Here is a 27710-nt window from a genome sequence, read left to right as displayed (position 1 = left end):
TTTATGAATTGTCATGTTTTCAGCCACATTTTATTACGAAAGAACGCAATCATGAGAGCGAAGGGAAAGAGTGATGGGGTTTCTAACCACAGGGAATTGCACAGTACATAGACGCACACATATACATCAGTCAAGGCTCTAACACACTTGGAATTTAAACCCGCACAGCCCATAAGGTCACACATCAGCTGGTTTTCATAAGCAGTAGTAATGACATCACTCAGAGCTGTTTTGTCTTTCGCAGTTTGGGTGGGGCAGCGAAAACATCCCCCAGCTGTCTTTCCTAAATGTTTTTAGGGCATGCTCATGAGTCGCTCCAGGGTCTACTCACCATCCATCATCACCTTCATATACGTATTTTTAATTCCGTTTCTGTCACTATCCACTCTAGGGACAGTGCGACTTGGTTATTTCCCATCCACTCACACCCCGTCTTTCATCACAAGATCAAGTCCAATGTGAATTCCTACCCTGGCCTGTCACCTTCCACACCCTACAAGGAAAATATTTCCTCAAGGCCATTGAGTGTCACTATGAAACACTCCTGAAGTCACTATATACCACAACCATAAAGCAGCAAAATACCGTAGACGTAAATATATAAGGTTAAATGTCAACATCAACAACCCGAGACTGTCCAGTTGCAACATGGTTCAAATTTTAAAGGTGTAAATCCCTGTGTACATGAACATTGCTGGATGTAGGCTACTCTACAGTATGGACACTCCTCCACGCCTGTTATTTGCAATATACTTGACCTCGAGTTCTGTCAGGTAATTCCTGAGCTAGTATCGTCTTACTTACAGTGTCCAGATTAAAATCAAGAGCTATATAACAATATCAAATTCACCTCCCTAAATGGTCTGGTTTACATTTACTCCTCTGTCTGTACCTTGAACACTGGCTTAACACAAATCACACAAAAATGTCCATATTTTCCTGCTTACCCCTGATAGTGTTTAGCTATGGTTTTGAGACTTGCATCTCTGGCTTTTCCAGAGATGAAGATGAACAGATGATTTTCAGAAGAATATTATTGGTGGGTTATTATGAGCACCACAAATTAAACTATCAGTTCACTATTTAACTCCATTCTTTTGGGGTTTGAAGCAGATGTGATAGAGCCAGATATCTCAAGAACTTTGACAAATATAACAAGTGCTGAATTGCTACATGCCATTAGGGATAAGTAATTTGTAATTCTGACCTTTTAAATTTCCCACCCATCGGCCCCTGTACCCCTCCAGTGCATCACTCCCTGTCCTCTACAGCTTTTCTTCAATGTCACATAAATCCTCCAGCTCCAGCCTGTTCCCCTCCCTCCTTTCATCCCATCCAGCTCTCAGTTTCTCCACCCCTCTACTCCTCCATCCAGCCAAGAGTAGTGTATGTGCAGTGGAATCTGGGATTATGAACAAAACTCAGCTGGTTGTTTTTATTGTGGGGAGGCTCCCCCCTTAGCGTAGTTACAGCTGCCAAATACGTCATGTTTTCCCTTTTCATGCCAAAGCACACCCCTTCTAAACTCATTGATGGTAAGATAACATTGGGTGGAATGGAAGGGTGGGAGGTAGAAAAGAGCACACAAGAGACCGAGCAGGACCCTGAGGTCAGGAGGTGTAGTCTGCATATTCAGCCTGTGATGAAAATTAAAAGATGATGAACTTTCAGGTTCACAAAAAGGTTAGAAGAATACCTTGAGGGTACTAGGAATGAGAGCCCATCAAGTCTTTCATCTTGCAGGACAAAATGATTTGAAACATGAGATTATGATTTTGTGTTAACATGAAAACTACCAGCCTAGATATCTTTCTCCAAACTGTTAGAATTTGTGTTTAATCAACTCTCCCTGAAGAACAATGAATGCTTACCATTCCTCTCTGGAACATCATGCACGCTGTTTATCTGACTGTGAAACAACGAAGACAATATTAGCCCTCTGAAGCATCAAGATAATTCAAGATGATATATGCTCACAAATTGTTCTTCTATTTAAAAAAAACACACACATAACATTCGTTTATTGTTTGTAATTCCATCCTGAAAAACAGCTGATAACTGTATCAGTGACGCAGAACCTGCAATAACCACGTTTTGGCCACTTGGGGGCAGTAGACCGGAAGTGTAAACACCACAGTTTGGCCACTTGGGGGCAGTACACAGGAAGTGCAACACGCACACCTGTGTTAAATACCTTCATTTGATTGGGGCGCCTCGTTAGCTAAAGCAAAGCAACCACTGAGCAACACCACCATTCATTTGGAGGCTTGTTTCCCGTTACCTGGTGAAGGTAAGTTCAGAATGTCTCTTTTTTTTTTTTTTTTTTTTTTGCTGAGTGCTAACAGTTACCGAGGAAAATTCTGTGTTTGTGCTTTAGCTAGTTCGGAGCTACTAGGAGAAACAGACCTTATTTACAATGGTTTTAACGTAGGTTTAAAACAGCGAAGCAGATTATTATCTGTGAGAGTATCAAGAGTGAACCAGATGAGTAAAGCTGCAGCAAAAAGAAGAAAACAGTGAGCTAGCTAAAATGCATTGCTTCATTAGCCTGAGGGAAATCAGATGATACTGGGAGGCTACTACATAACCCCATTTCTACTGTATAGGCCTACAGGTTGTCATGCGACACATTATTTGCTCTAAGACCATTTAAGATTGGTATTAGAAAAATAAAACGGCTGTTTAAAAAACGCAAAGAAATTTCTACTTTACACAAGACCTGTTGTGTAGCTACCCACATTTTCAGAGCTAATATAGTACAAAGCAATCGTTAATGTTCATTTATTTGCATGATTTTACATTGGCTGAAACATGGTGAATCAAAGCAGCAGGGTCAGGCTGGGATACTAGATGGCTAGATATTTCTTCCACAATGGATAACATGCTGATAATAATCTTAATATAGCCTAATTAACTCTGGCTTGGAATCAATTACCACTCTGTGCAAGCTGTTTAACCCACTCTGGGGGAAAAAAAAGAGGGGAAAAAGTATAACAAACAAAAGAACCAACTAATAAATGAGAGTGTTTTTAGGAATTTACTCCATTTTCAACTTGTTCACATGATTTAGCAATGAAACTACGTTTTTCCCTTTATGCAACAACTCTGCAAGGACACAACAGTGCATATCCACCCATACTCACATAGACATTCTCTCGTAATCCAAAACGCATGACAACAGGGAAAAATTTAATATACTTTCACATACTTTGGGGGGAAAAAAACACACACAAAAAAAAACATGCATCATGGGAAATGTACTATGCAGTTTCAAAGCTGTGATCCCCATTAAGGGAGGGGCCCACCAGAAGACAAAATATGGGGCCCCACTGACTAATGTGCACACATGAGGGAGTGACCAGATACATCCTACAAGTAACTGTCCCATCTGACAGCCCTGCCAAAGGCCATTTAACTTTTAATCGTTTTTGTGGAGTGACTGTTTACACTTTAAGCTCTAGTTGAAAAATTATAGGGTTTGTGTGTGTGTGTGTGCCTGCACGGTGCACGCACCCCCTTAACTGACAAAGATAGTTTTTTAAAACTGTATCTGTGTGTGATTAGCTCTTTTTGCTCTATAACATCTTTCTTGCATTAATAAGATTACTCTAAAATGAAGGGACATCACAGCTTTACTCGGGTATGGATACACCGAAGAACAGCTTATGAAAATTAACAAACTCTAATTTAATATTTTATCTCCATAGACACCTAAACAACAAATAACAATGGAAACTGAAATTGATATCTTGTCTGTTTCCTGCACATTGCTCTGTGCTGTCGTTGTCTATTACCAACATCTGCTGTAGGAAACAATCTGGAAAGCATTGTCTCCCTTTTCCAGTGATGCAACTGTCCACAGATGGGTCACACCCTGTGCTAACTACACTGTAGTAAAAGTCCATGTGGTTGATTGTAATATAATGCTAATTTGCAAACTGTAGCTTCAGTGTTGTGAACAAATTACATAATAACAACACATATAATGGTTTAATTTATGACGCTGACAAAAACGTATGACATTCCCCTCGAAATTCTTTTTTACTGAAATGTTTGTTTAAACATGTACGCACTTGGAAACTGGCACGTGCACAAAATTCTGCAAGTGATTTATAACGGTGCACATTGAAATGATCCAAACTATAGAAAAAGTTAAAGCAGATATCAGCTTCACGGCCGTTTCGGCTAATGCTGCGTTCAAGGCAGGCTTTTGAAACCGTAAGTTACAGCTTCAAGTCACAACTACGACTTGGTAGCGTTCCAGGTAACCCGTAGCTCGTGTTTTTACCATCCTGTTGTCTGTGAAAGTTCCCTATAACGGCCACTCGTAACTTCCGACCCGTGAACTCGTACCAGATCGAACTGGTATGACTTCACAGGAAGGAAAAACACAAAGTACGAGTTTCTTTGAACGCACCATGAGTTAGCAGCCCCCGCCCTTGTCAGGCATCAATTGGTCCTCGTGCTACGTCACCACATTCACGCGCATCCCTTGGCTGCACACACAGCCCTTCATGCCGTTCTCTCTCCTCATTGGATAACACTTGTATCCCACAAGGAAAATTTTCTCCTCGGGTTACAGCAGAGCAGAGTGATGGAGAGACTCGTGTTTAGGCTGAAATACTTCATGTAAGTGATTGCTGACGGAAAATAGGACTATTTAGGACTTATATTAACAAAAACATTCCACTGATATCTGCTTTAAGGTCACAGGAAAGAGTGAAGTCTTGAGTGTGAAATTGTTGGGTTAGGATGCCCCCTGCTGTGGCCTTGGGGCAAACTGGGAACAAACCTGGGATAAACTTAACAAAGCCAAGTCAAAATCAAAAGAAGCAGATAAAAAAGGAAACTGAATGCATACAAAACCCTAGAAAATCTTTTTCGCTAAGCCCAACCAGAGTTTTATGTGCAGCTCAGTGGGAGTCTGTTCCACGTGGTGATTTGTCCCATATACGTTATATAAACCACAATCTGAGCAGCTCTAGTAAAGCTGCTTGGTAAATATGTTGAAGTGATCATCACTGTTCATCCCGTGTTATTTGAATCTGTTAAAATGCTTTGCAACAAAGGACTGCAGCTGTTTATAGCCTGATTAGTAATGTTTTTTCTTACCCACATCTTGGCACTGGATCCATGAGCTGATTGGTCCACCAGTTGACTTCCATGCATATGCATGTGCAATTGAAAACAGCCTGAATTGAAATTGCATGTAAATAAAATAAAGACGAGTTAAACTTTATTGATCTGATGCAAAGAAACTGAATAGTTACAAAGGAATAAAACAGATTGATATGGGAGTTTGAGGCATTGAAAAATGAAACAGTAGCCTACTTAATGTTGTATATAATATACACACCAGACAATAACTGCAATAATAGCTCAAGGTAGCACATTTCCAGTTCAGTACCATTAGCCTTGTTGATTGTTATTAAACCTCATATTATATTAACCCTGCAGTTGGCTCTTGGGTGCAAACTCAAATAACAGGATTGTTTTCAAAGCGCTGAAAAACCTGTTCTCTATCAACTTCTTCCTGTCTATGATGGGATCCTTCCCAACCACACACTTTCCTGGTGAAGTTATAAGAACAGTTTGCTCCGTTCACATGAGGGATATCGGTAGTGTATTTGTTTGTGTTGTTGTTGCTGTTTTACAGTGGGCTGGACTTAGTTAGAAAAGGTTGATGTCATGGATTTCAGTTTTATTAGTGGTAGGTTGAAGTGATATTTTCCTTCAGTATAAAACCAGTCTGGGCCTTTTAAGTGTAGTGTGGATTTCAAGTTTTCAAGTATTGGGTGTTGTGCACCTTTTGGGCCACTAGAGGTCAGGGCACGCTAACAAGATGGTGGTAGGAAGGAGGAGAGCTAGGACAATGGATCATTATCTTTTCAAATATTAGCCTAAGCTGTAGCAGAGCATCAGCAGATTAATACATACAGTTAAAGAGCATAGGACCCAAGGCAAAATATAATTCAGTCATTTGTTACAGTATATGCAAACTGAACTTTGACAAAGTACTCTTTGTACCACTTTTTATATGCTTTCAATCACATGGTTGGCAATTCGGTTCTTGAGTTAGGAAAACCTAAAAGCATTTTTCATGTTGGACTTTGGAGTGAAGGTAGGCCTATGTGTTTCCCTCCAGTGACAAAATGTTCATTTTCATTTTATGCTGATTCATTACAGTTCAGTTGTGTGGTTGTTTTGCTTATATTGACATCTGGCAATGAGATCCAAGTGAACCCACAGCTACACTGTCCTGAGGAAATAGATTAGTTTTGCTTTGATTTGGTTTTATTTAATTAGCGTTTGGGTGGTAGACACTTTGGAGACAATAAATGAGGATGCTTCTTTTTGGTTTTTAACACTAAGATTGATTATGCCACATTTAGAAATTAATCTGAAATGTTGGAGAGAGAGTGCCTAATAGATGCTAATCTCACTCATTTTTATAGTGTTTCCCTCAGAGCAGCTTTGTGATTTTAACCCCTACTAAAGCTTAGGAAAGCTGCACATTAATGTGCAGCTTTCCCATCTTTCCTTTCAAGTAAATTTTACTTGATTTTTAGGTGAAAAGAAGAAAATATTATTGCTATGATTCCTGTGCCACTGGCTATAGCAGCAAAGCACAACATTTCCTCCCTCACTACTAAACAGTTAGCAAAGTATTGACTGCAGGCTGAGATTTTCTTACTGTGTGAGTGCCCAAACATTTTTACATCCCATTTACTTTATGAAATTCATGAAATAAAAAGCAGTGCACTGTATTTCATGCAAAATAATACGTTAGCCCATATTAGCATGAGGTGGTGTGGAGGTGAGAGCATAAAGTAAATGAAAACTGTGTAAAGTTTGGTAAATCTGATATCAGAGTAATGAAGTGTAGACATAGATTTAACTTATTCCATAAGAGTATTTTGTTACCGGAGACAGTCATCATATGCTTCATCCTGAGCTTAGAATAAAACTATACACTACCTGTCTTTATTGCTCTGAGACATTAACTGTACATTAGTCGCTGAAGTATTGTATTAAGTGTTAGGCTATCTATTTGTTGCACTGATGGGAAATTCTCATTGTGGTTGTCAGTAGATGATGAGATAACTGGGAAGTGAAGCTGAAAAGATAAACAGACTGGACTAAATGTGTTTTTATTTAAACACGGGCTGCATAGTCTTAGGGTACTTTCAGAGCATTTCAGTTACTGTAGCCTATATAAAATGTCCAACTAGTATATGTTGAAATATAGTCATTAAAACTGTTAAATGTAAAATAAACATGATAATTTAGCCTACAATTTTAATCTAAATACTCTTTCACCTGTCAATAATTATACTCAGGAGGCTACTACTGCTGGATCAGACTGTAGGGTCACAATCATACATCTATCATCATAATTTCTCATCCGATCATAAATTTTTCATCCCTTCCTACCCGCAGCACTTTGCCTCCATCAGGCCACAGCTGAATAAATAAGATGAATATTATATAGCAGCCTATGTAGGAAAAACAAACAGTGGCATTTCAGCACTGCTGCGTCAGAAATGAAACTCTGCTAAATAGTTTGGTTGAATAAACCGTGTCAACTTGCATTAATGCATTAATGTCCACTGGATTAAAATGGAGGCTCTGCTCTCTCTGTTTACCAGTTGCCATAGTAGTGAATCGCAGTATCGGGGCTCCATTGATGATGACTTTCTGTTTTTCTTTTCTCTCTCGCTCTCATCCACCACGGTCTTTCAGAGTTGACTGAACTTGAGCAGATCATTTTGTTCTGCAGCTTTTTTTTTTTTTACTTTTTTTTATTTTTTATTTTGTCCCACCTCACCACCTCCTTCAGAGTCTCACAGTGTCCGGCTCCTCTGATCCTCAGCTCCGCTTTTTTTGTGAAGCGAACTCCCGCTCCGAGCCTGTTTGTAAACATGCGTCAAAAGCACGTGATCCTGTCGACGCGTTTCGGCGCGTCGTCCAATCAGGAAACGGGGGTGTGTGCGAGTGGGCGTGGCCCCAGCGTGTTGTTGCTGTGAAAATGTCGATGCACTGGATTTTTATTTATTTATTTTTTTTTTAAACATCAGAGCCGGAGAGAGAGAGACCACTGTGAATTGAACAACAACCACAGAGAACCACAACCTCCCATCAACCCTGATGGGAGGTTGTGGCAGCAGGGACGGGGTGCTGCTGCTGCTGCTGCTGGTAGTGGGCAGTCTACACGGACCCGAGGTGTTGCGAAAGCGGCGCTGTCGGTAAGTGCCACCCACCCCTCTTTACCACTTCCACCCCCTCCAAAAGAAACTGTTTATTTACACCCATGAGTCATGTATATAGCCTTCCATCATCCATATGGATTTAGGTTACAGTGAGTCAGTGTGCGTGGCGGTATCCTGCTTCAGCAACGTCCTCCTTTTGACTTGTTCTCATGTGTAAATAATATCTTCATGATGTCATTATAGCTTATACGGTGTTAATTCTCTTAATTAATTAATTTATTTGAATGCTAAATAATATTCTCTCACTTAGGAGCGGGGAGGAATTACGCATGGCCGTGATTTCAGTATGTGCGATGGTAGTGCGCAGTTTCCAGCGTTGCTTCCAACGTTACCCGGAAATAAGAGAGGTTATTTGCTCTCAGCTGTTTCCTTATAAAAACATGTCTGTGCGGATTTGTGGCTTCGTTCATTTTTTTTTTTTTTTCTTTTCCGTCGGAGCCAGTGACAGGGGCAGAGGAGCAGCAGGGTGGGATGGAGAGGTGTGCTCGGATGCTTTGCTGCGGGAGGATGTTGCGCACTTCGTTTCTACCTCAGGAGTGAGTGGTCTGGTCATCCATGCGGTAAACTGCGTAATGATTTCATGTTTTGTGTTTGTAGTGCTGTGCTGTGTGTTTGTTTGCATCAGAGGTTATAGATTTGATTCAAATCAAGGTTATCAGATTAATAAGTGACAGGTTACTAAGTTTTTATTAAGTTGCAGAGGAGGAGAAAATACTAGAAAGTCTAGTGTACTGTAAAAAGAAATATTTATAATGGACTCTATGTTCTTCAGGAAATGTATTTTATAGGATACTGACTTTGAATTTTATCAGTCAGTGTCTGAACAGATTCTCAGTGTGCGTCATGTTGTGTGTTTATTGTCCCTTTCCAGCTGAACGTAGTCTATTTAAACCAAAACATGTGTGAAGAAATGTAAAAATTAGTGACCACTTCATTCAGGAATCTTTTGTTATGTAAAGGCCTGAAGTTAAAATTATGTAATATTGTTTTTCCGACTGTCTGTTTGCAGGATTATATTAACTTCAATGGGTTTGTATTTAAAACTCATTATCAGATGTTTTATAAAATAAGGCTGTTTTCAGTAATTGTTTGTCAAGCTATAGTGCGTGTGCCTATACTGTGCCAGCGCCTTGACTCAGCTCCATCCATCCAGAGGTTTCTATGTCATACGCACTTTTTATTCCTGATGTAAACAAACCCTCCAAAGGCAATACTCGTCTTTGACACAGGATGGCGTATTTGTGCAGCCTTCTTTTTTTATTATTGCACAGCTTGTCCTGAACACAAAGTAACAAAAACACTGTTCTTGGAACGAGTCAGATATTTTATTGGAATTTATTGATGCAACACTACAGAGTGAGGGTACAACAGCAGCTTGCACATCTTTAATGAGAGCCAGTTAATGGGAATTTTTCTTTTTTCTTTTTTTCATTCGTAACTATTTTGTTGACAGAAGGACTGGCACATCCATCTGTTGTGCTTTTAGAAAACAAACCGAGAAAAAAAAGGACATTTAAATACCAAAAACCTCAGACTGACTGCGATTGATCCGACGAGTTGTTTGAGAAGCACAGTAGGAAATAAATAGGAATATAAATTTGTTGAAAAACAAATGAATATGTTAGAGATTCTGACAAACCAACAGAGCTAAGATTAGAAGTTGAAATCAATTGTTTATTCATCTTTTCACAGAAGAAAATTAACAATTCTTTCAACTGCCTGTGGCCAGCTCACTGCACAGAGAAACTCATGTTGCATAGTTGATATTACTGTCCAAAAAGTTGCAGAAAAACATTCAATCACATGCACATTAACATTATTTAAATACAGGGTGTGGCCAGTGATCAGCAGCAGACGTATCATTTTGATTGTGTGCAGGTAAATATACATAAGTTTGCACAGCATCAGTGTGTCGCATTATGTCTGTACAAAGGTCACCGACTGGTCTGTAGAGCCGAGGGGAAGTATTTCAAGTCACTGTGGGATGTTATGTCATGAGATAACTTCTGTGTGTATGTTAAAAATATATATATATATATATATAACACTGCAAGACTTCTCCTTTTTTTTTTTTTCTTTATACAGCTCATGACGCTGGAGCACATGATGGCCGAGCCAGAGAGAACCTGTTTGCATGTGGTAACAGCAAAGCAGGTAATACCAGGAAATGGCCACACTGTTTACCCTAAATAAAACCATGTTAAAAAACTTAGTACTTTTTTTTATTTTAAATTAAATGTATGTGTGGGAGCACTTAGGATCCATGCCCATTGTTCCCAGTACAGCCAAAAACAATATCAATGGAGCTGACTGGGCACCTCTCCAAGGAAGAGATTAAGGTTTAGGAAGTGGAACAGGCATGGCTGATAGATGACATGGCTAAAATTAACACACACTGCCCACTGGATGAGCATAAATAGCAGACAGGAAGGACCAGTGCTTGGATGTGTCTTTTAAAGCCGTAGTGCGTCTCTTGTCAGCATTAAACGCAAACCACTGTCACGCTAAAACTTCCTGTGCCTCTCTGAGCCTACAGGCCACAGGGATGTTGCGTAAAATCAGGAACTCCCAAACTTCTCAACAATGCTGGACTACCTGTAATGATATGGGTGTGGATACAGAAGAACCAGTGCAGGCATGTGACGACAGCGTTCGGTATTAAATGCATCAGGTATTTGATATAGTTTGCAAAGGAATCCTTTCTAACGTGTTGATGTTATTGTAGTTATCTTGCATAGGACGCACATATAGACGGAGGAGAAGGTAGACCTCAGTCGTCAGATCGATATCCTCAGCATCTAGCAGCGTGCTCAGAGCAAACATGCTTTGATCCCTCAGATCCCTTTACATTTCCCATATAGCTCCAGGGTGAAAGCTGATGCTTTTACCAATGCTCTCCTCTCCTCGGCCCTGTAAGGTGAAGCTGTGGGCTCCGTATCCTCCAGCTCCAATGGGGAATTGGAAAACATCACGAGCTACAAGTGCTTCAGGGAAGAGAATTTACGGGGCCACATGAAATGCAGGATGAAAATCTAGACGTGTAACTGGAGGATAATGTGGAAAAAAGGAGGGGGAAAAAAGAAAAATTTAAGGCACCAAAGTAATAAAAGGATGGTTTGTGCTCGTGGCCTGTGAATTATCCTTTGTAAAACTAACAAGGTTTTAGCAGCGACTGAGACCGCACTGCAGCATAAAGAATAACTCTCAAAACGTCGCTGGCTGCAGCTCAGCATTTGATTTCGAGCCAAGAGTTATGATATTAGAAATAAACATTGTTCCCACAGTGGACGTGTTTTGTTTTGTTTTTTTTTCTCCAGGTTTTTGTAAATTATGAATTATTCAAGAAGGCACTTGTTGAATGCACACATTATTATATATCTCTGTGATAAATGAATGTAGCGGCGAGCTGACACAGACAGTGGCTTTGTTTACCCTTTGTTAGCTGAGACAAAGCTTTCATTTCAGCTTAGCATATAAAGAGGACTTTATGCTTCAGACATGCAGACGGACCTAATGGGCACAGCCTTGTTGAGAACAGACCAGCTCATAAAAGAGACAGTGCCAAGACTGTGCCTCATGTTTACCATGCTGGACACTGTTTACAACACTAATTGACATACTTCAGACCTTTTAACACGTTATTAGTTTTCATTGATCTTCCCCAAACTAATTATGGGCATTGATGCCGAGAAATCGTTTATGGAAGCCCAGCGTAATTAGATTTATTATATAATAAATAATATTATTATATATTAGCATGAACCTATATATTACCCAAGACAAATATAATAATTTCAGATCTGTAGAAAAAATATCATTGTTGTAATTTGAAGCTTTATTTTTATTGTTTTTGGTGTTGAAATCTCAAATCTGTTTTTCTCATTTTTATTTTCCTACAGCTCCACGTCATTGAACGTACACGAGAAACGAAGATCATCTGATCAAGGTACGTGAACAATCAAGTGAAACAGCAAAGGCCCCAAATTCTTAAAATAAACTCTGCTAATGTTTGACTGAACTACAACAAGACTATTTATAAAACAGGAGCGCAGCTCTTTTAAAGACACAGCCACGTTCCTGTTTTATCTTCAATACAATAGTATAGGACAGTAGTATGTGTGAGTTTACAGTGACGTTTCCTCAATCTAATCGTTTTACATGATTCGTGATGCATTCTCGTGGATCACAGTTTAATGTTGAACAGAGGTGAGAGGATAAAACAGCCCTTTGTCTCCTTTGAATGAGCTCTATTGTAGGAAACACCTAGAACTAACAGAGGAAGTAGACGCAGTGGGCCGACTCACGGTACGGTGTCGGGGTTTGAACAGCCAGTCACCTTCATCGGTAGCTTTGTCCTGGAAGTAAACAAGTATTGACAGTGAAGGAGCAGCGGATCAGGTTTTTATACCAGAATTCACAGCATTAATGAACATGTTGTGAATCTGGATCTGCACCAAGGGGAATATATTTACATGATGCAGTTACGAGTTAAGAGGAATCCCTCATTAGACTTTGGTATTTTAAAAAAGCCAGAAGACCATCTGAGTGCTTATGCAACTGATACATAAGCTGGTGATGTGCCTTTAAAACCAGTGGGTTGTCAGGTGATCGAGGAGGCTCAGTCAGCTCAGCCTCACAGACAGAGAAGCCAGAGTGTGTCTGTAGCCGAGAGCAGAGAGGAGAGGAGAGGAGGGCAGCTCAGCTCACAGGGAGAGAGACCCAATTATAAGGGGACATGGGGGGGGGAATGGGGACACAGCAACGTCACAGAGTGGGGGACAGGGGAGCCATGGTGGTAGGGTCCCTTTAACTGCAGTGTGATTGTGCTGACCGGCCTTGTGTGGCAGCTAGCAAGTGTGTTTCTGGCTCAGCTTGATCAAGAAGCTACGCTGCGTAGCCACAACAGTGGTATAAGAGCACAGAGAATTAAGTGCTGCGTCACACTCAGGAAGAGGAATAGCGTGATCATGCGCGCGTGTGCACGGCGGTTTGCGTGCGTGTGTGCATGCGCACGTACATATGCATTTTGTGTAGGGTGCTGCTCTCTATCTGTGTGTATATGTGTTAGGTGGAAGTAGCAGCCTAATCGCAGATCTGCTGTTGCAACCAGATGAAAATAAAGAGTGCGTGTGTTTGAGAGGCAGGGAGAGAGAGAGAGAGAGGGAGATACAGAGAGGGAGGGAGAGCAAGTCAGAGAGAGGGAGAGAGAGAGAGATTTTGGATTAGTTGCTACGTCACTTTTTCATGTTGGGAGAAACAGAAGCCGAGATAACAGAAGCCCAGAGTCATCGAGTTTTCCACCTGAAGTGGACACAATGGTTTCGGACAACCTCGGCTTTCTCCTCCTCTTCCTCTTCCTCCTTGGTAGTTGGTCTGCTCTGCCTGTCGCTACTATATATGTGTGTGTCTGTGTGTGTCTGTGTGTGCTGTGCAGTTCCTGTGAGCTGGAATCGGGGAGTTTCAACATGGATGCTGAAGATGTGACACAGTTCCTGTAGGTGTTGTTATGATAGTATGGTAAGGTGTGTATGTGTTGGATGGGCAGAGGTGTTACAAAGGGGTTAACAAAAGAATATTCTGGAGGTTTCTTAATACCACAGCGAAGCTCAGTCAGGAATGTTTTGCCGAGAATTATCGAGGTATTTGAACATCGCTTTTTTTTGTGTGTGTCTGAGAATCCGGATGATTACAGTGGTGTAAACAGGTGAAGAATACAATCCCGCACGGTGCCGTAGCGGTGTTATATGTTTAATACACCGTTATATAGGAGCGTGTGGCGATGCAGCCAGGTGGGCAGAGCAGCAGCCATCGAATGGTCGTTGCTTTCAGCAGAGAAGCTGCCAATTCTCATCTCCCTACATACGTATATATATCTGTGTGTGTGTGTGTGTTGGAAGTGTAGACTGCTGGCCTACTTGTTGTGGTTAACTCTTGATGGAGTTGATGGAAAAAGTGAGCATGAGGGTGGGAGAGGCCGGCGTGTACGGAGGAGGCTGGGGCCGGTGTGTGTGGATCCAGCTGTTTGTTGCTGTCAGACAACAGATCGGCTCGCCGTCCGCGGCTGGCGGCCGTTATTTTTCTCATGTGATTTGTTTTCACCCTCCAGAGCCACCGGGATTTGGCAAAACCCTTTCCCCCAAGACACATTTGTTTCTGCGTAGTTAGGAGAGACAGAGATGTGACGCAGTCGTTTCTGGGCTGGACTTCATCTCCAACGAGTACACAGCTTCTATCTCTCCCTCTCCCTCTCTCTGTCTCCCTCTTTCTGTTTATCTGTATTTATCTGTGGGAGAAAGGGAGAAGTGGATGGGGGGCTAAATGTCACGACTCGGCATCAGGGATGGAGAGAAAGAGAAAAGGAGGAGAGAGAAGCTGAGATGGAGGAGAAAGGGGGAGGGAGAGAAATTGTTTACCTTGCTCTCTTGGTGACTCTGCTTTGGCGTCTCTCCAGTTCTCATGCACTGGACTTCCTAAAGCTGCAGCATCACAGGCCGTCGGGCCAGAGCCGGATCCTCATTGGATGGGAGGAGCTCCGCTGGGCCCACGAGATGCACAGCAGCACTTTATTGGCTCGGCAGCTGGAGTTGAACATCTAGTAACTGGTGAAGGAGCATTGTCCTCTTATACAAAGGTTTTGTGCGCATGAGCATCATGTATGTCTATATGGGCTGTCTCGACCACATGTTTTTATTTGTTATAAAGGTGAAGGGATTTTATAGAAGCGATAACAAGCGTCTCCTTTGTGCGTTCAGAGCGCTGCTAAGTGATGAGTCAGATAGTTTGCAGAGGGAACGTACAGTAGCTGCCTGTGTTTCTCAGCGTGTATCAGTACAACAGGACAAAAGCTTCTGTCAGCTGGTTATCAGCTTCGTCCCTGCGCTGACGTTTCTGTCTGTACCTGTCTGTAAAGATGCAGCAGAGGAACTTACGGCTTTTATAACGCACTGTTTCACAGCTCTTATCGATTTCCCCTGGGTGTTTTTATGAAACATGCTCTAACGACAGGGAGGACTTGACTTTGTTTTGTTCAGTTCATCAGAGGTTTTGTTTTGTTTTCCAGAAACATTTCCTTGAAAGAATCGCAAAGACCTTTTAATGACTGGACCTGTTTAAAGCCGAGTAAATATTTGTTCATTTGAGCTCCATATGTTTGGCTGCAGATGGATTTTCACATTTTTCGCTCGTGACTCTCTGTGCACCGACCAGAAGTGTCTCTGGGCTGCACCAGCAATTAATCAAATTAATGAAATGCAAGTGTAGCAGCAGAGCACAGCCCTCCTCTTTCCAAGAGTTTGTTCCAAATTACTTTTCGGACTTTTAGGATATTGTTAATTTGCTAAGAACTGCTAGTGGGAAAGTATGGGACCTGTAACCAAGGCCTTCCTCCTCCTCCTCCTCCCCCCTCCTCATTTGGACTGTCGGTAGGAGAGAGTTTGCTCAGCTTCTTCTGTCTGACACTCCCTGATGATGCTTTGTTTGTTTTGTTTTTTCACATTGAGGATGAACGATTTTAAATCCTGAGATGAGAAACCTGGTCTTCTGGTTTCTCCAGCGTCCCAAAGATGCCACATATCTGAGATGATGCAAGAGAGCGTGTGGCTGCCCCGTGGTCTGCATTGCAGCTCCTGTTTCTACAGTCAGCGGCTCTCTCTCCCTTTTCTATCTTGCCCCCCCCACCCCTCTCTACTACTGCGTATTTACTTTACCTTTGTATTTTTTTATTTTAAAGAGGATTGTAAAGAAGTTTCTTAGCATCGGTGCTAACGGTGATTCTGTCCCAGTCACGTCAGCACTGTGGGAGGTCATTCCTTGTCTGTGTCTGATAGAAAGTCACTGTTTCTTGTTCTCTCCAGTTGGTTCATTCATTCATTATAATTTAGTTTGTTGTCTAGCAACGATCTGTGTTTGATTTGAACACATCTGATACCGACAGTAAATCGCTGCTTCCTGTAAAAAAACAAGCAAACAAACCCCGAGGTGCTTCGCAGGTCCGTCCTCATGTCACTGACCACTTCCCTGAAGGCGTCCTGTCTCTTTAAATATTTTATAAGCATTACACAACAGGTCCAGTCAGTGACACACAAGCAACAACAAACAGCCCCGAAAAAGAAAATTGACAGGGTTGGGTTGAGCCAGCCGGGGCGAAGGAACCAGACACCTACCAACACACACAGTCCCTGAGATCATGTGATCAGAGCCGTCACTGTGGCTACCATGCAAAAACACACACACACACACACACACACACGGACATTGCCTTACACACTCTCACAGACAGACAGCCCCCAAAAAACAACAACAACAACAAAATCTGGACTCATAAAAGCCTCTTTGTCCTCTCACTGCGGAAATCAAAGTAAATCGCATCTGATGTTTGCAGGCTGGGCCAAGGCCGACCCTGACTGGGCTGTAATCAGTTTAAGGACAAGTAGTATTTGTTGGAGTTGGCGTTGTCGTCGTTGTCGTAGTGAAACATGAAGTCGCCCGTCGTCCTTTCACCTGCGAAAGGGTCAAAACAGCAGGAGGAAACCGCGGCAACGGGAAAAGACTGGGCCGGTTTTGTACATTGTTGACGCTCCTGGCAACAAGTCAGCGAACTGGCCACTACCTGTCCTTGCCCCACCCTGTCAGTGTATTGTTGCTGTGTTTGAGTGTGCGTTTGTGCGTGTGTGTGTGTGCGTCATGTGCTCTCATTGCCAGCGATTGACTGCCACTTCCTTGCTTTTTTTTTCCTCCCTCGTAGTGGCTGGAGAGCAACAACGCACTCATCCTCACTATTCTACCAAGCAACAGAGCAGAGACGACTCACCGGGGGTTTGTGTGTCTGTGTGTGCGTTTGTTATACAGCTGCAGGTGAGCCTGTACGTCCAACACATACACTGACGGGTGTGTTTTGCGTCGTCTGCCGTTGTTTCGGCCCCATCACACGTCCGCGAAGCTTCGGATCGAGTGTCAGATCAGTCACGTAGATGTGTTACAGAGATGGATTGAGAGAGAGGTGTGTGTGTGTGTGTGTGTGTGTGTTCTGGTGCTTTCTCTGTGGTTTTCCATTTCATCTCTGTCTCTCTCTCCCTTCACCTGCCTCCCCTCCTCTCTCCTCTGCTTTCCAGGATGAACCAAGGCAGTGAGTCAAACTTCTATACGGACACAAACATTTATGAAGCATCCAGTCCGATTAAAAACGAGAGGAGACGGGGGCGTCACTGAAGGCGTCCTCTGGCTGTGACTAAGTCAGTGATGAGCTTAATGGAGACATTGTTTTAAAAAAGAAAAAGAAAAGAAGAAATTAATTGTTCTATTTGCAAATGTTTAGGCCTCCGGATGAACTGGGATTTAAGACGGCGACATGTCTAATAGATTTCCTCCTTGGTCCTCTCACGATTTGCTAATGAAGTCGGCGTTCCCCAGCTCAGAGAAGGAACCTGTGTAACCACCGTCTATTGTGATTAAATGTCATGCATATTTGTGTCATGGTATTGTGGGTGTTTGATGCATGAACAATTCACGTGTGAGCGGAGCATGCAGCAAAAGTGTTAGTGTGTCTTTCCATGCCTTTGTAAAGCGCTCCCCAACTCCACCTGTTCCAGAGTGACGGGTCCTCGTCCTCCATGACTTATTTTACCTTCTCTAAAACATTAATTGCAAACATGGAAACATTTCTTCGGTGATGTGAGCTGGCCCTCAGGTGTACAGTATCTCTGTATCTCTACCTGATTCACATCCACAGTGTCTCTCCTCAGCTCTTTGTTCGTCAGAGCCTGACGACATCGAGCTGCACTTGGATCGGCTGCTTCATCTCAACCACTCTCTGTCTCTCTCTCTAATCTTTTTTGTTTCAGAAATGTTTCCTGAATCCACTCCATTGGAGATAGAGAGCTTGTGATCGCCAAGTTTCCAGTGTTTTTTCCATTAATAACTTTTCCACTGTTTTTTGCTAATATCAACTTAATTTCTTTGTTTTCCACTAATGATCAAATTTTCCACTATTTTCTATCAATAACTAAATGTTCTATATATTTTGTTTTACTAATACTAACTTAATTTTCAGTTTTCCACCAATTACTTTATCTTCCAAGTTTCCATAATAGTAACTGCATTTTCCACTGTTCTGCTAATAATACCCTAGTTTCCACTATTTTTCTATGAATAACTTTTTCTTTCTATACAGGTTTTTGTCACTAATATTGATTTTCTACAATATTAACTTTATTTCCCTCTATTCTCAAGACTCAAGGTATTTCCTAAGATAAGGAGCTCTTTGACATAACTTTAAAGAGTGCCCTACTTCAAAGCCAAACTCACCCCCTGTACTGGAGATTGACAGCTTTTCATCACAAAGTTAATTTTTCCCCCCTGTGTTTTCTACTAATTATAACTTAATTTGTTACTATTTTATACTAATAACTTTATTTTCCACTGTTTTTGGCCAATTCCAACTTAATTTTCCATTGTTTTCCATCAATAATTATCTTAATTTTCATTATTGCCTATGAATAACACATTTTTCTATACATTTGGATTTACTAAAACTAACTTCAGCTACATAGTTTTCTATTAAAGCAGATGTAAGCGATCCGGTCGTTTTGGCTAACTTGTCAGCCGTTAGCAGTCCCCGCCCTCGTCCCTACGTCACCACATTCACGCGCATCCCTTGGCTGCACACACAGAGAGGATCGCCCCTTTATGCCGTTCTCTCTCCTGATTGGATAAAGGTTGTAGGATACAAGGAAAGTTTTCTCCTCGGCTTACAGCAGAGCAGAGTGACTGACAGACCTGTGTTTCAGACCAAACACTCTATGTAAGTGAATGTCGTCAGAAGATATAACTATTTAAGACTTATATTAACACAAACATTCCACTTACTTCTGCTTTAATAACTTAGTTTAGTTTATTAGCAGAAAACAATGGAAAATTGATTTCCACTCTTTTCTATGAATAACTTAATTTCCCCCTGTTCTCCAGACTCAAAGGGTTTCTCATCAGACGAGGGACTCTTTGGAGTACCTTCGTTAAGGAGTGCCCCCCTTGGAAGCTGGTTTCAGATGGTGGCTTAGAGTATTGTCACCTATCTAGCACCATTTGAAATCAGTGTTCTTGGGGTGGGAAGTGTGTTTCACTGACCAGCAACAGATGCACATCGTCTGTGAACGAGCGCTAAAACACTGAGATGAGTTCACCTGGGAGGCTCAAGCTCTGTGTCCTCTCTCCAAGGTTGACCGATTTCTTTTGGTGTTCAGAGTCTGCTTTTGTTTCTAGCACCATTTGAAATCGGTTACAGTGAAGGACAGATCTCGTCTTACCTTGAGGAGGATTTTGCAACGAAGCTCTGTTTCACCGGCCGTGCATTGACTTGAGTTACGAACACCTTTTTGGGAATTTACTTTTAAACAATCCAGGATATCAGTGATGCTCTAACAGTAACTCGATGTAAAAATTACTTTTATAGATGATTATCTAAAGGAAAAACATATCTAAGTTAAGCGAAATTACTCAGCTATTACGTGTAAATGGTGTTGTTTTTGTGCAGCATCTTTAAACACTGACACATCTCATGCTTGCATCATGTAAGCTAATGCAGAAGGTAAAAAAAGTGAAATATTTGCACTTGAAATGAATTGGAATAAGCCCAGGGAAACATAGAATGACTATAGTTAAATAGAAACAATTTAAAATTGAACACAAGTACTTTATTTGAAGCGCTGTACTGATTTATGACATTCCACCACTTGACCACGGCCACCAGAGGGCGCTCTAACATAACGTTTCTGATTGTCTCTGCCCACAATCATTCACTTCGTGTTTACAAAGGTTACACTGTTGCTGTCCCCATTTCAATTGTTATTGTTAATTTCTTATGTCTGTTATTTACATTATAAGTATATAATATTTATTTTTAAGAATATTTGACTGAAAACTGTAAGTAATGTTCACAAGATTAATGTTGACATCCATAGGGTATAAGGGCCATGTGTATGAGATGGTTCTTCTAATGTAAATAATTAGGCCTATAATTAGGCAGTAGGTCTTAAATATTTGAGTGTTTATGGCATTGATCTTAGTTCAGACAGAAATCAGAAAGATCATTCTCACAACTCTTCCTGCATTTCTCCTAACCTATAAATAAGTTGTGCCAACATCTTAACAATTGAAATATGTTAAGTCAGTCAGTTCAACATTGTTACCATGGAATTGAATCTTTTCACCAGTGCTTCAAGGACTCGGATGCCAAATGTTCAAGAGTTTTTACCAGACTGTAAACCTTTGCTTTGTTTTTGTTCTTCTGTGTGAGGAGGAGACTTCGTTCTCTGAAAATGGAGCAAGTCTGGAGGACGCCACCCTGTTCCAGCTGAGATGAAGAGGTGCTTCGGTTGCCATGCTGGTGGTGCAAAGGTTAAAGGAACATTGTGTAGGAATTACTCCTATCTAGCGGTGCAGTTGTATATCACAAGCAACTGTTTTTGGTTTTATTTTAAGTATATATTTGGGGGCTTTTTGTGCCTTTATTAGACTGCTGTTGAGAGAAACAGAAAATGGGGAGGCAGCGAGAGGGTGAATGACATGCAGGAAAGGGCTGCCCGATGCGGGATTCCAACTGGGGCTGCCTGCACTCCCTGACATTGCATGTGAATCTGCTTGGCTGTATGAAGACGTGTGTAGGCTTTACAGTCAAAACATTTTTTTTTGGACCAAGTCTAAATTTTCACTAATATCGATACCGTTGACGTTTGAATTAGGTAACGTGTAAGATGACAGAGCAGATTCTTAGGTAAAATGTGAGTCATTTCATCAATGTTTATTTCAAACCACCATGCTTGTACAGCTAGTCAAACAAAGGATGACAGGGGTGGGGATGGTTGTAACGTCTTTTTTTTATCTTTGTTTTAAGTGTCATTAATCTTTCCTGGAATTTTACACGAATTATGAGCTGCTTCTGACCGCCTGCTGAAGGTTTCCATTCATAGATGTAGGCTACAACATTCATTCATCAGATCTAATGGTAGGATCCACACCACTGTCACTGTTCTCCATTTAACCATTAGTGTGGTCTCAGTTTTTAGTTTTCAGATTTCAATCCCCCAGCAGTGGGGTAGGTGGTAAGTGGTAACAGTGGCACTCTTTGCATTTTACATCAAATAATGAATTATATGATATAGTTTAAGAAGTTTTAGGCACTGCTATTTGTAGTGGATAAATGAGGGTACAATGTGTCAAAATTTGAGAGCCCTACCATGGACACACTGCAATTTATAGGAGCTGAGACAAAAAAGTAGGTGGTGTCGTGGTGGTTTTTGTTTTGACATACCCATCAGAGTGCTAAGATAGCTCTGATGAAAGCTGAGGGCTGAAGACATGGTACCTTCAACAGAGTGTATGTGGACAGATAGAGGTTGACATTAATACTTTAATGAGTTTATTTTCACCTATCAACAAAGCATGATGTGACCACAGTGCAGCTGCAAACTAAAAGTACATTTACAACAACACATTGGTGACTCTTTGTTCCTCCTTTATTTAGACTTATTACAAAAGCTAGTGCAATACAAAAAGCTGTTGTTCTCCTGTCTCAGACAGTATGAAAAATGTTAAGATTATATTCCAATAATAATAAAGATTATTTATTATTATTCCAACTGAATTTTTTTTTTTTTTTTAGATATAGTGCTAAGCAAGTGCAAACAGTTACAGAGGTCACATTTCTCATTTTAACATATTGTTAAAAATAGTGATATTAAACTGAAAGTGACACTCACTGCAGGAGGCCCCAGTTTGAATCCCGAGTGGCCCTGTCCTGCATGTCATCCCCCCCCCCCCGCCTCCCATCTCCTCTCTCTCTCTCTCAACTCCATTAAAGGTGAAAAAGACTTAAAAATATGTTGCTGAAGCTATAACTGGGTGCACAGTGCTGAGATTTTAAATTAAGATGAACATGAAAAAATCTCATTCCTTCAATATTTACAGGCCAGAAATAAAACTGATGAAGGACGGTGTCCTCAACACCACCAGGTCAAGTTATTAAGAATATTAAGGAAGTAGTTAGGCGCGGCCTATAGGAGGAGCCACTCGAAGCATAAGCTGTGGATTGAGATCGATTGGGTGAAGTTTTCTGAATCTCATAGCGACATTCATTCAGAAACTCATCTTCAGGTGGTTCCATGCACCTGACGCCTCCTGCATGCAGGTCACAAGTACATTCATGGATTCGTCAAGTGACTTTCCTCTTCTGAAGATGCTTTTACAGTAACCAGTGTTGGAGCAATAGCTGCATCAGTCCTGGAAAGAAAGACACAGCGCAAACTTGTGCAAACCTGTCTGAATGAGACAAGACAAAACTCCAAACCACAATGCCACTCTTCACCAACTTTTTTCAGTGAAAACCCACAGAAAGGGAAACAAGTATACCACAGCAACTAATGAAATTAATCATTGATGTGTCAGGTTCACAGTTGGTGTGCAAATGATCACGAGCGGTATCAGTGGTGCCAAGGCAAATTCTGCTCAGGGCCGGCTCTGTCTCACGGTCGCAACAGGACAGTTTGTTGATGTGAGTGAGTGCCCTCTCATGACTTCCACTGTGTAGCCTATCATTAACACAAGAGGGCATCATGATTTCATTTTGGGCCAACATTTTCTCACATTTTTTATAATCAAGTAGAAACTTACCTATAAGAACTGCTGCGGCAATTCCCACAGCCTTGCCTACGTTGTTACCTCCATTGCCTGTTTAAAGACAAAGAAACAAAAACAACAGGTGAGCTCAGAAGAATAGAGCAGAACAGAAACTAGTCCAAGATTACAGCTAACTTTTGTTGATTTACCTGATTTCTTTGCTGAGGTGGTGGCGGGAATTGTGGTAGTAGTAGCTTCAGGTGTGGTTGGAATTACTGGAATTTGAAAAGGAGAAATGACGATAGTTTGTTTGCTTGTTTGTACTGTTTATTCTGAATATGCAAATAGCAACTAACGCATGATTAAAGAGCTGTAGAAAGGAGCTACTTGTTTCATTTGTAGGTGGTCCAGTGATAAGATGCAACCCAATGTCAATTTTCCATAAGAATCCATAATCCATAAGAATCTGATTTATCTTGCCAACCCTGATTTGTCATTAACCCACGTGTGTTTGATTTGTTATGATACAGGGGCCCCCACTGCCTTATATACCAAAGGCTATATTTTTGATGGTTGCTTTGTGAAATTGATTTGGTCAAAAAAGCATTATAAGACAAGGCTTTCAAATCATAGCAGTAGTTCTGTCCAAATCGAGATTGCAGAGATTTTTGAGTCGGGGTGAAAATATTTTAACATTTTGGTAGCGTTATAAACAACTTCCAGACTCATTTTACATAGAAATTAGTATATAAAGCCATGCAGGAGAAGCAGGTTCAATATTATTTGTAGATTATAGTCGTATTCTTGAATTATGACTTACGTTTACACGTTGGAGGTTGAGGTGACCAGTTATTATCTTTTTCACACACAAAGGTATCTTCTCCTTCCATCTTATATCCATCATCGCACTTGTATGTCACAGTAGACTGGTATTTATAAGGAGGTTGAGCTCCCTGAACCCACTGACCATTTTTAACAACAGGTTCGTCACACTGAACCACCTGCAGGAGAAGAAATTGGAAATTAATACAGATCTCCACAATAACCTACTTCAGTTTCAGCCATAACTGGAAAATGTTGAGAAAGGTGGAGATGAAAAACACATTAAATGAACTTACGTCTGCACTCTGGAGGATTTGGTGTGAATGTTCCATTGTCTGAACATGTTAATGATGCTTCTCCAATGAGTGTGTAATCCCTTAGACAAGTGTACTTTATACTATCTCTATACCGATAGGATTCTTTCACTGGCGACACATTTGCATTTTCAACCCGAGGTACCTCCTCACAAACAACCGCTGCAAAACAGAAATGGAAACAGGCTTCTTTAGATTTTTTTTTTGTCTTTTGTGCAGTTTTTGCTGTTGAACATGTCAAGATTACCAACATTTACATTCAGGCAACCTGCCTTATTTATTTATTTAATTTATTATTACTTATTATCACATTATGCTGTGTATATATATATATATATATATATATATATATATATATATATATATATACACACTTATACATATATAAAAGAGTAGAACACCACCAACAAAAAAACATACAGTACAATCAGCTTCGGCTCAAAGACCAGCTTGTGTTGTTTACCACATAAAATATGCCACAATGAGCTTATCCCACATATACCACTCACCTTGCGCAGTAACGACCGCAGAGAGAGAGCACAGCAGCAGGAATTGAGTGATCATCCCCTTGACGAGATCGGTCAATGTGTCGCCTCTGGTGAAGAAAAAAGTTCAAAGATAAAAGTATTATTATTAGTAGTAGTATGTTAGTGATGTATACTCCAACTTTACAGGTGTTAACGGTTACCAGAAACAGTTCAGTGTCTCTTCTTAGTGAACTATCTGCCCTTTTCCACGACACAGTGCCAGCTCTACTCGGCCCGACTCAGATTAGGTCCTTTTCCATCGCAGCTGAGTCCTAGCCCACTTAATAGTTCCTCCTCAACGTGGGTGGGGTGAGGACAGGTCATCATAGTGTCACCTCTGTGTTGTCATCTGTTAAAGAGGAACCTTTGTCTCTGTCAACATGGGAATCAAACCCACGACCTTAAGGTCATCAGATCATCTTTTACTGAGCACTGTCATGGAGGAGCTGTCATCACATAAACCTGTGACCTGTGTGTGTGTGGTAAGGGAGTGCGCGCGTGTGTGGTTGTGTTTTATAGAGACTTGTGTGGGGGATCGGGATCCGCAGTAGATTATGCATGCATGTATGTGAGGAGTGTTTAAAGAGTGTAAATGTGGCACAATGTGATCTGAGAATTTTCTGCCTCTGCCCTGGTCTCACATTTGGGCCTATTCTGACAAACCGGTAGCTCCTATCAGAAAGAAACACAGACCATCATCACTGTAAGGACTTCCTGAACGATTTTGTGTTTTTTGGTCATTTGACATTAAGAATTTTGGTAAATATTTTTAGTTTAAAACAGGGGTCCGTTTTGCTTCTCTCACAAAATCTTTGTATTGGAGTCACTGAGGAGCAGAGACAGACGTGGCCGCACTTGGGGGGCAACCGCCATTCCGACATCCCACCAGTCCGACACATTGGCTTGTAATTGTCTAAATGGCAACACTTAATTTTCTATCAAACATCCCGTCATTCCGACAATTTTTGCCTCCTATGGTCGGAATGACGGTATTTTTTTCTTTTTGTAAACATCCCGCCTTTCCGACAATTCCTTTAATAGTGTATTTTTTCCCCAAAATATTTTGCACTGGTTGGGTTTAGGCAATGATGAAAGGAGTTGGTTAAGCTTAGTAAAAAGGCCTAGAGAAGGTTTGTTGACCAACTCCTCGTCATCCTTTTAACACATCCAGTCGAATGCTACCATATGTACGTATTTCTTTGTTATGGAAACAATAAAAACAAATACACAATTGTCGATGCAAGCTATTTTGGGTTAGGGTTAGGGCCAATTTGCCAAAATGTTGAACTATCCCTTTAAACAAATTCTTCCCCATTGGGGTTATATGTCAAAATGTATTTATTTTTTAAAATCTTCTTTATGTGCATTCATTAAATGTGGCTTATGATTTACAGGAGGCCAGCCCAGAGCAGCTGAGGTGGGTTCACAATTACAGTATGTGATAAAGAGGGCAGATATGTTTTTGTGGTAGAGAAGATAGATGGAGAATACATTATTAAACATATACAATCCTCCCGAAGAAGGGACAAGTTTAATTGAGAAAATTATTGATTTAATTTCAGTGCAAAGTAAAGGGATAATTGTGTTATGGGGAGACTTTAACTTACTTATGAATGAAAAGATGGGTTCACAAAGTAGTAGAAAACATAAGGCTCAAAAAGATGCTCATTTGATGAGAAAATTCTCCAAGGACATGGGATTACTTGATGTATGGCGAACTTTAAATCCAACCCAAAGGGATTATACATACTATTCCCCAGTTACAGGAAACTATTCAAGGCTTGACTATTTTTTTATGTTCTCTAAAGACCTACCAATAGTTAAAAATATTAAAATTGTCCATATATATCTTTCAGATCATGCCCCCTTACAGATGACAATAAAGAATAGCATGGAGAAAAGTGCTGGTATCTGGAGGTTTAATAATTCTCTTATTTTAGAAAAGGAATTTAAAACAAAGATAAGAAGTGTGCTACAAGAATATATAAGGCACAGGATGTAAATCCATTAATCTTATGGGAAGGGGCAAAAGTTGTTTTACGGGGGGAAATAATAGCATATGCCTCATTTAGGAAGAAACAAAAAGAAAAGGCAAGGACTTCACTTGAGAGGAAAATTGAGGAGTTAGAAAGAACACGCAAAGCCTCTGGGGAAACCTCAGTATTGGATAAACTTAAAGAAGCCAAAGTGGCAATGAACGACTTTTTAAATATGGAGATAGAAAAATCATTGTCTTTCCTGAGACAAAGGACATATGATGGAGGACCCAGAGCAGCAAATGTGTTAGCCTATAAACTTAAAAAACAGCAAAAGAGAGTATCAGTAATGCAACTTAATTGCAAAAACACAAAAGCAGTAATTAGAGGTCGAAAGGAGATAGGAAATCAATTTGCAAAATATTATCAAGAATTGTATGATGCTGTTCAAAATCCTATAATGAATCTAAGTAATTTTTTTCAGAAGCTGAATTTACCTAAAGTGACTGAAGAACAGAATACTACACTTGTAAAATCAATAACAGAGGAGGAAATTTATAATCATATTAAAAAACTCAAACTTCATAAGTCACCTGGGAGTGATGGATATACAAATGAGTTTTTTAAAGAATTTCAGATGGAACTCCTCTTCTGTGTAAAACATATAACTATAACATATAACTAGGCACTAGACAATGAAACTTGGGCAGCAACATGGAATTCTGCTATTATAACAGTGCTGCATAAAACAGGGAAAATCATATATGATATTTCAGATGGTTGAAAGCTATGTATAAAGAGCCAAACGCCAGAGTTAAGGTTAATGGGGTAATATCTAACTCGTTTAACATTTTTAAAAGGTACGAGACAGGGAGATCCCTTATCCCCATTGATTTTCGCACTATGTATAGAACCACTGGCAGAACGCATTAGATTAGAGCAGAAAATAAATGGTATAGAAATAGGAGGAGTGAATCATAAACTGTCAATGTATGCAGATGATATAATAGTCTACTTGTCAGATCCTGAACAGTCAATTGAAGCATTGATGAATGTAATTGGGGAATTTGGAGCCATCTCAGGTTACGTAAATCAGAAGTAATGACTATGGGTGGCATAATTAGTGATGAACTTAAACATATGCATTTCATTGGGATGTGGAAAGGATGAAATATCTTGGGATTAATATAACAA

At 40.6% G+C, this 27710-nt stretch overlaps 1 long non-coding RNA gene across 1 annotated transcript; it reads left to right on the top strand.

Annotated features, from left to right (window-relative positions):
- Positions 1 to 8108: 8108 nt before the first annotated feature.
- On the top strand, positions 8109 to 18229 carry LOC310988308. The gene is made up of 4 exons (XR_014595475.1): positions 8109 to 8830; positions 10356 to 10424; positions 12170 to 12216; positions 17381 to 18229. It is a non-coding gene; the product is annotated as an uncharacterized lncRNA (long non-coding RNA).
- The last annotated feature ends 9481 nt before the right edge of the window (positions 18230 to 27710 follow it).

Source organism: Trachurus trachurus, assembly GCF_905171665.1.
Source record: "Trachurus trachurus genome assembly, chromosome: 7".
Classification (NCBI taxonomy): Eukaryota; Metazoa; Chordata; class Actinopteri; order Carangiformes; family Carangidae; genus Trachurus; species Trachurus trachurus.
Note: the sequence above shows the minus strand (reverse complement) of the source record. Positions and strands in the feature narration are given on the sequence as shown.